Raw genomic sequence first — 9,121 nt, 5'->3', positions numbered from 1 at the left:
GAAGAATTTGAGTCAAGAAGTAAGGGGCCAACCACCTTAAGAGCTATTGGACTAAGAAGCACTCCAAATTGAGTGAATCACCAAAGAGATAACAACCACCAAAATTGAGGATGTTTTGTAATTTTTTAATTTTCAATTTACTTACCTTTATTGCTTTCAAGTTTTGTAACAAAAAGGCCTTTCATTGGAAGTGTGTTGGGAGCCTCCAATAAGTTACCAAACTTCCATTTGTGTGTAATAATTTTAGGCAATATTTCCTTAGGATAGTGAGTGTTTTGTTGGGAACCTTGATGTGGTCATCCAAACACTCTTAGGATTCACTTAGTTTACTTTTCTTGCTTACTTTCATAGCTTATTTCCTTTACCTTCCATTGTCAAACCGCCTAGATAGCTTTCCTTTTACCAATTAGTTGTTTACCTTGTCTGTCACACCTCTTTTAGTGTTTATTTTGGCTAGTTTCAACCATAGCTTCTTTTACCTTTTGTTTTCAAACCTCCAACAAGAAAGAACCACAACTTAGGAACCAACATGAGTCATCATTCATCTAGTGTTAATGGCGAGGGTACTAGTCATAAAGACCCTTTATCTAGAATCTTAGATGAGTTGAGTTCCCTCAAGTTATGGAAAGAAAAACAAGAGAGAAAAGAAAAAGAAAAAAAAAGATTGGAAGAAATAAGTCAAGATGGAAGAAAGAAAATAAGAGAGGAAGAAAGAATAAAAATAATGAAAGAAATGAAAAGAGAAAAACATGCCTCCTATAGTAGTCATAACTCTTGCAAGAGCCTAAGTGAAGAACTTCGTGACTATTATGAAGGAAGGCATAGGTCACATCTTAGACCTCACTCCCATAGAAGAGAAAAGGAAAGAAAGCCTCAAGAGGCTAACATTAACCTCTCATACTTCCATGGGAAGGACAATGTAGAGGCTAACTTAGATTGGGAAATAAGGGTAGAGCAACAACTTAAAAAGAAGTCTACTTCAAAATCTTATGGCTCTCACTCTTATCCAAAGAAAAACCAAGGTCAAGGCATCTTAGGGGTGACACCTTCTAAGCCCAAAGATGATAAGGGGAAGACAATAGAAAAGCAAGCCCCTAAGGCTAGTATACAAGAGAAAACTAGCTCTATAAAGTGCTTTAAATGTCTTGGAAGAGGACACATTACTTCTCAATGTCCCACCACAAAAACCATGATTATGAGGGGCCAAGACATTTATAGTAGCCAAGATGAGCCTACTACTTCACCTTCCTCTAGTGAAAGTGAAGAAGCAAAAGGGGAAGAATCTAGTGAAGAAATCTACCCCCAAGAAGATGGACAACCATTAGTGGTTAAAGAGAAGTGTAAGGAGGTAAGTGTCTCCTCCAAGAGGTTAGCTAAGAAGGAAACTCATTTTACAATAAAGACAAACATTAAAGAAACTTTCCCTCTTAGACAACCTCCACATTTTCTCTTTTGTAAAAAGACACTTGCTAGCATTGCCACACCTCTTGGGCTTGAGTTTATTCCTCAAGTAAAGAAGTTGTTGGATGATGGTTTGGTTCGCAAGAGCTTAAATCCTTGTGCTTTGTTGGTGCCCAAAATAGGTATTATTAGGCACCAAGTCCCTAAAATAAGTGGTATGATGAATGTTTTGAGTGGTGCAACCCTCTTTTGTAAAATCACTCGTGCACCTAACATCTTCATGGTGTGTGTACATAGGGACCCATTAGGTAGGTTTGTTCTTATTTTTAGTTTCAATACAAACTTAGGTACTCATATGGGACACCTTAGGTTTGTCGTATTTTTTTGTAGGAATAATCAACATAAAAATACAGAAAAAGGTACACTTTATTGCATTACTTTCCTTAATTTTTTAAATAGTGATCAAGGGGTTCCCACGAATCCTAAGAGAATAAAGGTCATTCCCGATTGGCCCACTCCACCAAGTATAAGGGAAATCTGGGGCTGCCATGACTTAACAAACTTTTACAGAAGTTTTGTCCCATATTTTTCTATACTTGTAGCACCACTCATTGAGTTGGTGAGGAGCCATGTTCCCTCATGGGAAGATGTCCATGAAAGGGGTTTTCAGAACTTACCATACTCTAACAAACCCAACACCACTAATACATATGTTTTTATTATTTTTACAAGTGTCGAGGGAAGGAGCCTAGAGTATGAAGAACCTCGGGATTTGAGGTCAAATCCTTTCCAAGCTGGAGGGGATGATGCAATCCTACCCCCCAAGGGTATTGGATAGAAGACTCCAAGAGGCTTGGGCTAGAGCTACTAAAGAAGGCCCTAGGATTCTCATGAACCTTAGGGTAGATTTTTGAGCCCATGGGTAAAGGTTGGATCTACTCTTCTTTGTAAATATTAGAATAGCTTTTTCCTTCGTTTGGGCCTTGTATTTTGGCCATTCTAGTAGTATAGGGTTTTAGCCTTGTATTTCGGGGCATTTTGAGTATTCTTTGTAGTAAGGACTTTTTTTTGGTATTTTCATGTTTTTTGTCATGGGGGTGAGCTTAGCTATTATAGGGGGTGTGTAGCTAAGCTCTAGCTTCTCATCTCAAGGAGGTGAACTTAGCTATTAGAGAGGTGTGTGTAGCTAAGCTTTAGCTTTTTTAGGAATCTTCTTAAGGAAGCTTCTCAAGGAGGTGAGCTTAGTTATGAGAGGGGTATGTGTAGCTAAGCTCTAGCTTCTCAAGGAAGTTTTCTCAAAGAAGCTTCTCAAGGAAGTTTTCTCAAGAAAGCTTCTAAAGGAAGTTACCTAGTCTATAAATAGAAGCATGTGTAACACTTATTGTAACTTTGATGAATGAGAGTCTTGTGAGACATACTTCAAAGTTCCACTTCTCTCCCTCTTTTATTCCTTCAATTTCGTGCTCCTCCCCTCTCTCTTTCTCTCCCTCTTTCTTTTCCTCCATTGAGGCATTCTCTCCAAGCTTCTTATCCAAGGCTCATCTTGGTGGTGAAGCTCCTTCTTCCATGGCTTATTCCTTAGTGGATGGCGCCTCCTCTCACCTCTTCTCCTTTGTCTTCCGCTGCATCTCCATGGTGGAAAATCACCATTAAAGGACCTCATTGAAGCTCAAAGATCCAGCCTCCATAGAAGCTCCACAAGCAAGCTTCCATCACTCTCCCTCTCCCTCCACTCATCTTCTCCTACCTTCAAGCTCTTATCTATGGCTTCCTATGGCGGTGAGCTTCTTCTTGACTCATCTTCTCCTTGAAGTGGCGTCTCCAATCATCTTTCTTCCGTCTCCATTCTGATGACATTGATCTTCAAGAAGCAAAGGACTCCATTGATGAAGAAGATGCATGGCCTGGAAGCTTCACATGGAGCTACGTCATGTGGTATCAAGAGCATCTTCGTCTAGGTGATGTTCTTTTGCTTCCTCTATCTTTTTGTTCGGTCAATTCACTTTAATTCCTTGTTATTCATCTTATTCTGCATGTATATCCTCCATTGTCTTGTGGTTTGGTTTTGTTTAGAGTAGATTAAAAAAAACCAATTAAATCTTATATCTACACTTGTTCTTGCATTTCTATGGTTCAAATTTTATAGATCTACTCTTGAATCATGTTTTTGTGTTGATTTTAGGTTCTATCATTTTTCAGTCATAATCTTCTTGTGCTGAACCTTTAGATCGAAATTTCTTCCAAAATATTGATTAGAAAGAAAACACAAAAAGCTAAGTGTAAATCACTTAATCCATGTTGTCTTAGAGTCATGTTTAGTCCTAATAATTATCACATTATGTTCTGAGTTTATGTTGAATTTTGATTTGTTGACTGAATTCTAGATACATTTGTTCATGTAGTCTTGTCATTCTTAGCCTATCTTTTGAATTTTGAGTCTAATTAATGCATGTTATTTAGTTCATAACATGTTCTAAATAATGTTCTAAGTTTCCTACATGATGCTTGTGAAGAAGTTGAGTGTGGTGCTAAGTTGTGGCTGGATTTACGAATCAAAATAAGTCTTAAGTTCTACTAAATTGTGTTATTCAAGAGAATTGAGCATAAGCAAACACAAATTGTAACTATCCAAGCCTTAAGCAACATAAACACTACTCTTGATTTCTAGGTTGAAATTGCTAGTGCTGACAGCTTGAACATACAAACTTGAAAAAATTACTGGAATTAGTTACTACAAATTTTGATATGGAACTTTTACTGAATTTTATAGACATTTGGAAAAAAAATTAGAAAATAAGAACCAAGTGATTTGGATAAATGGAAAAAATACGAAAAATAATACACGTTGGCGGGAAAATCAGTGTCCAGAAAAAAAAAAGTGAAAGGGAAGTGTGCTTGTTGTTTGGCTCAAAATTTGTTCTATAATTGGTGCCTATTTTATACCAATCTTAGTTATGAAATTTCAATTGAAAAGTAGTGTGAAAAGTAGTTATCTACACAAAAGGTACACTTCTCTATATTTGCATAGAAAAGTAGTTATGCCTTTTGGGCTTACTAATGCACCAAGCACCTTTATGAGGCTTATGCATCATGTCTTAAGGGATTTCATAGGTAGATTTGTAGTTTTTTATTTTGATGATATTTTAGAGCACAGTAGGAGCCTAGATAATCACTTAGGACATCTTAGGCAACTTCTTTCAGTCCTTAGGAAAAACACCCTCTATGCAAATATAGAGAAGTGTACCTTTTGTGTTGATAATATAGTTTTCTTAGGGTTTGTAATTAGTAGAAATGGGGTCCAAGTGGACCCCGAGAAAATCAAGGCCATCCAAGAATGGCCCACCCCAAAAAGTGTGGGAGATATTAGGAGCTTCCATGGGTTAGCAAGCTTCTATAGAAGGTTCATTCCTAATTTCTCTACAATTGCCTCACCTCTCAATGAGCTGGTGAAGAATAATGTGGCATTTACTTGGGGTGAAAGACAAGAGCAAGCCTTTTCTTTGCTCAAAGAAAACCTCACCAAGGCACCTATTCTAGCTCTTCCTGACTTTTCTAAAACTTTTGAGCTAGAATGTGATGCCTCTGGAGTGGGAGTTGGAGCTGTATTGTTATAAGGTGGGCACCCTATTGCTTATTTTAGTGAAAAAATTCATGGTGCCACCCTCAAATACCCCGCCTATGATAAAGAGCTTTATGCCTTAATAAGAGCCTTCCAAACTTGGGAACATTACCTTGTTTCGAAGGAATTTTTCATTCATAGTGATCATGAATCACTCAAATACATTAAAGGGCAAAGCAAGTTAAACAAAAGGCATGCAAAATGGGTAGAGTACCTAGAGAAATTTCCATATGTTATCAAATATAGAAAAGGAAAAACAAATGTGGTAGCTGATGCACTCTCTAGGAGGCACACATTGTTTTGCTCCCTAGGAGCTCAAATTTTAGGATTTGATAACATTAGGAACTTGTATGATTTAGATGAACATTTCTTGTGAAAGAGAGCCATGAGGGTGGGCTCATGGGCCACTTTGGGATAGACAAGACCTTTGTATTACTCAAAGAAAAGTTCTATTGGCCCATATGAAGAAAGATGTCCATAAGCATTGCACTAGGAGTGTGGCTTGTTTACAAGCCAAGTCTAGCGTGATGCCTCATGGGCTATACACACCCTTATCCATCCCATCTGTACCTTAGGTAGACATTAGTATGGACTTTGTCCTTGGGCTTCCTAGAACCCAAAGAGGTTTAAACTCTATCTTTGTGGTGGTGGATAGGTTTAGCAAGATGGCATACTTTATACCATTCCACAAGGTGGATGATGCTTCCCACATCTCAAAACTCTTTTTCAGGGAAGTTGTAAGACTCCATGGTTTGCCTAGGACCATTGTGTCAGATAGAGATGTTAAGTTCCTTAGCCACTTCTGGAAAACCTTATGGGCTAAGCTAGGAATTAAGCTTTTTTTCTCTACCACTTGTCATCCATAAACTGATGGGCAAACAGAGGTAGGGAATAGGTCTTTATCCACCATTTTAAGGGCTCTTTTGAAAGGCAACCATAAGTCTTGGTGATGTGCCATCATTTTCTTCTATTTTCTAAACCCTTTTTGCACCATTTTAATTATTGATTGGTCTTAATTGTCAATTAATTAGGCAGTTTTATTATTTGGGCTCATTTAGCTAATTTGATGTTTTTAATCTAATTTCAGGAATTAATGAAACATTGGGCTTAATCCGGATTTTGGTTGTGGACTTGAAGAGGGCAAATAAAGCAGCGCTTACCTTAGTTAATTTCTAATTAGGAAATTTCGCAATTTTATTTTATGTTGTTCAATGTTTATTTCGTTTTGGGCCAGAGTATTGTAATAGGGCCCAGTGACTTTGAGTGACTCTTTTTAAATAGCTGCCTTGGGATTCGTGCAAGGCATTCTATTCTGCTATGCTATTTTCATTATTCAGAGCTTTGGTTTTAGGTTTTCACGTTTTTCTGTTCCCTTGTTACAGTTTTCGTTCTTAATGCAAATTTCCGTTTTCTGCTTCTAATTACGAGTTCATTCTTGCTTCTTCTTCTACTTTCATTTACGCTTCTGTTCATTTACGTTTCTGTTCATTTACGTTCTTGTTCATTTACGTTTCTGCTTCATGCTTCATTTGCGTTTTCTGTTTGAATCCATGGAAGGCTAGATTTTCTGGTGTTGTTTCCTTTTGAGGATGAAGCCCAACTCTCTTTGAGGTTTCATTTGTAATGTGGTTTCCTGGCAGTTTTCCCTTCACCAGTTATCCCAATTTCGTGAATATTAATCAGTGCACGCTTCGTGTTCAATTAATTGCCTCTGAGCCTAACTTGCGTTCATGCTTAATGGACGAAGGGCTAACTGGTGTATGTGGTGCCTAATCACGTATTGAAAACCCTAAGTTAATTTTCGCTTTGTAAATTGAAATAGGGTTGGATTAAGTGGTTGACTGTTAGGGACGAATTCTCCATAACCCAGGATAAGAGAGTGGCTTCTGAATCATAGGAAACAACCCGTTTTTAATATTAGTAGTTTCGTATTCCATTTTATTTGTTCTGCTCTTTAATTACCAAACAACCAAACCCCCCCCCCCCACTTCGTTACTGTTACTGCAAGTATATTATGAACATTTGGCTTGTCACTGCTCGTTGGGAAACGACCTAGGATCACTTCCTAGTTACTGCATTTTCATGTTTATTTGATTCGGGTACGGCCTCGATCAAATTTGGCGCCGTTGCCGGGGAGCAGTGTCCAAAGGTTCATAATAGCTAGCTAGTGTTGTGTGTTTAATCCTTTCGTGTTTTATGTTTAATTGTTAGTATTGTGTTAGTATGTGTGTTAGTGTTGTTTAGTGTCCTGGTATTTTGTTTAATGTGTGTTCTGTTTCAGTTTTCCCATTAAGCGTTTCCCCTGTTTCAGTCTTGGGTGTTTTGCTGTGAAGATTGTGCTTGAAAACAGAGTAGTAGTAGAAATCAGCTTGTGGAAAAACAGAGTAGTAGTAGAAATCAGCTTGCGGAAAAACAGAGTAGTAGTAGAAATCAATTAGAGACGGATTTTAGCGACCACCCATGCTGAATTATTTGGGATTTTTTGTTTTAGTAGCTAGGGTTGTTATTTTTGGCTGAATTTTTTTGTGGTAACTTCTTTAATCCATATTTTGTGGGGAAAATAGCTAGAGCCTTTAGTTTGGTCAGATTTGAAAGTTCCAAAAAACTAGCAAATTTTGTGTTTGTCAAAACTTCAAACGGCCATAACTTTTGCTCCGGTTATCAGAATCGCAATTATTATATATGCATTTGGGGTAGAAAAAAATTTCCTACACCGTGGCAGCCGGCCTATGCCGGCTGAGGTCTCCATCGTCCAAAAAAAAGCGATTCTGTCAAAAGTTTTTTATTTTTCAAGTTTTATTCACTTATTTTTCTTAACCTACCAATTTTAGCTTTCATAGTTAGACTTTGAATTTTTGTCTGAAATTTTTTGTGCTATCTTCTCATCATTTTATAAGGTTGCTCACAAAATTTCAAGTCATTTGGATATCATTTGAGGGTAGCTGTAGTTCAAACCTACACCTTTATTTACATGACAAGGCAACTAGTTGTGTGCATGCTGAATGTAGTGTATGACTAGAGGCAATCCATCTGACTTACAATCCTTTGATCCTGAGATAGATAGGACATTTCATAGATTAGTTAGGCATCATTTTATACCTTTTGATCATTCTGAGCATTCCATAACTGGTGAATCTGTGCATTCTGTTATTGGTGATTTTGAACATCCTGATCTTGAGCATTATAATTTTGAGCATTCTGATTTTGCACATTCTGAGAACATGGCACAACCTCCACCTCGTGAGAGGACTCTAAGGGAAATGGCTGCACCTGATTTCACCTATGAAAGCTTGTGCATCCAATACCCTGATGAGGATGTCCCATATGTTCTTAAAACTGGACTGATTCATTTGCTTCCGAAGTTTCATGGCCTTGCAGGTGAAGACCCGCACAAACATTTGAAAGAATTTCACATTGTCTGCTCCACCATGAAACCCCCAGATGTCCAAGAGGATCACATATTTCTGAAGGCTTTTCCTCATTCATTAGAGGGAGTGGCAAAGGACTGGCTGTATTACCTTGCTCCAAGGTCCATCACGAGCTGGGATGACCTTAAGAGAGTATTCTTAGAAAAATTTTTCCCTGCTTCCAGGACCACAGCCATCAGGAAGGATATCTCAGGTATTAGACAACTCAGTGGAGAGAGCCTGTATGAGTACTGGGAGAGATTTAAGAAACTATGTGCCAGTTGCCCCCACCATCAGATTTCAGAACAGCTTCTTCTCCAATATTTTTATGAAGGACTCAGTAATATGGAGAGAAGTATGATAGATGCTGCCAGTGGTGGAGCCCTTGGAGACATGACTCCTGCTGAAGCCAGAAATTTAATTGAGAAGATGGCCTCCAACTCCCAGCAGTTTAGCGCCAGAAATGATGCCATAGTCATTAGAGGAGTGCATGAGGTAGCTACAAACCCATCTGCATCATCTGAAACTAAGAAGCTTGAAGGCAAACTGGATGCGTTGGTCAACTTGGTAACCCAGTTGGCCTTGAATCAGAAATTTTTACCTGTCGCAAGGGTTTGTGGTTTGTGCTCCTCTGCTGACCACCATACAGACCTTTGCCCTTCCATGCAGCAACCTGGAGCAATTGAGCAGCCTG

General features: G+C 38.3%; 1 non-coding gene across 1 annotated transcript; it reads right to left on the bottom strand.

The window, feature by feature from the left end:
• Positions 1-8,619: 8,619 nt before the first annotated feature.
• LOC114385609 lies at positions 8,620-8,726 on the bottom strand. The gene has a single exon (XR_003660974.1). It is a non-coding gene; the product is annotated as a small nucleolar RNA R71 (small nucleolar RNA).
• Between the last annotated feature and the right edge of the window lie 395 nt (positions 8,727-9,121).

This window comes from Glycine soja, chromosome 14 (assembly GCF_004193775.1).
Source record: "Glycine soja cultivar W05 chromosome 14, ASM419377v2, whole genome shotgun sequence".
Taxonomy (NCBI): domain Eukaryota; kingdom Viridiplantae; phylum Streptophyta; class Magnoliopsida; order Fabales; family Fabaceae; genus Glycine; species Glycine soja.
This window is presented reverse-complemented; position numbering and strand designations above follow the sequence as displayed.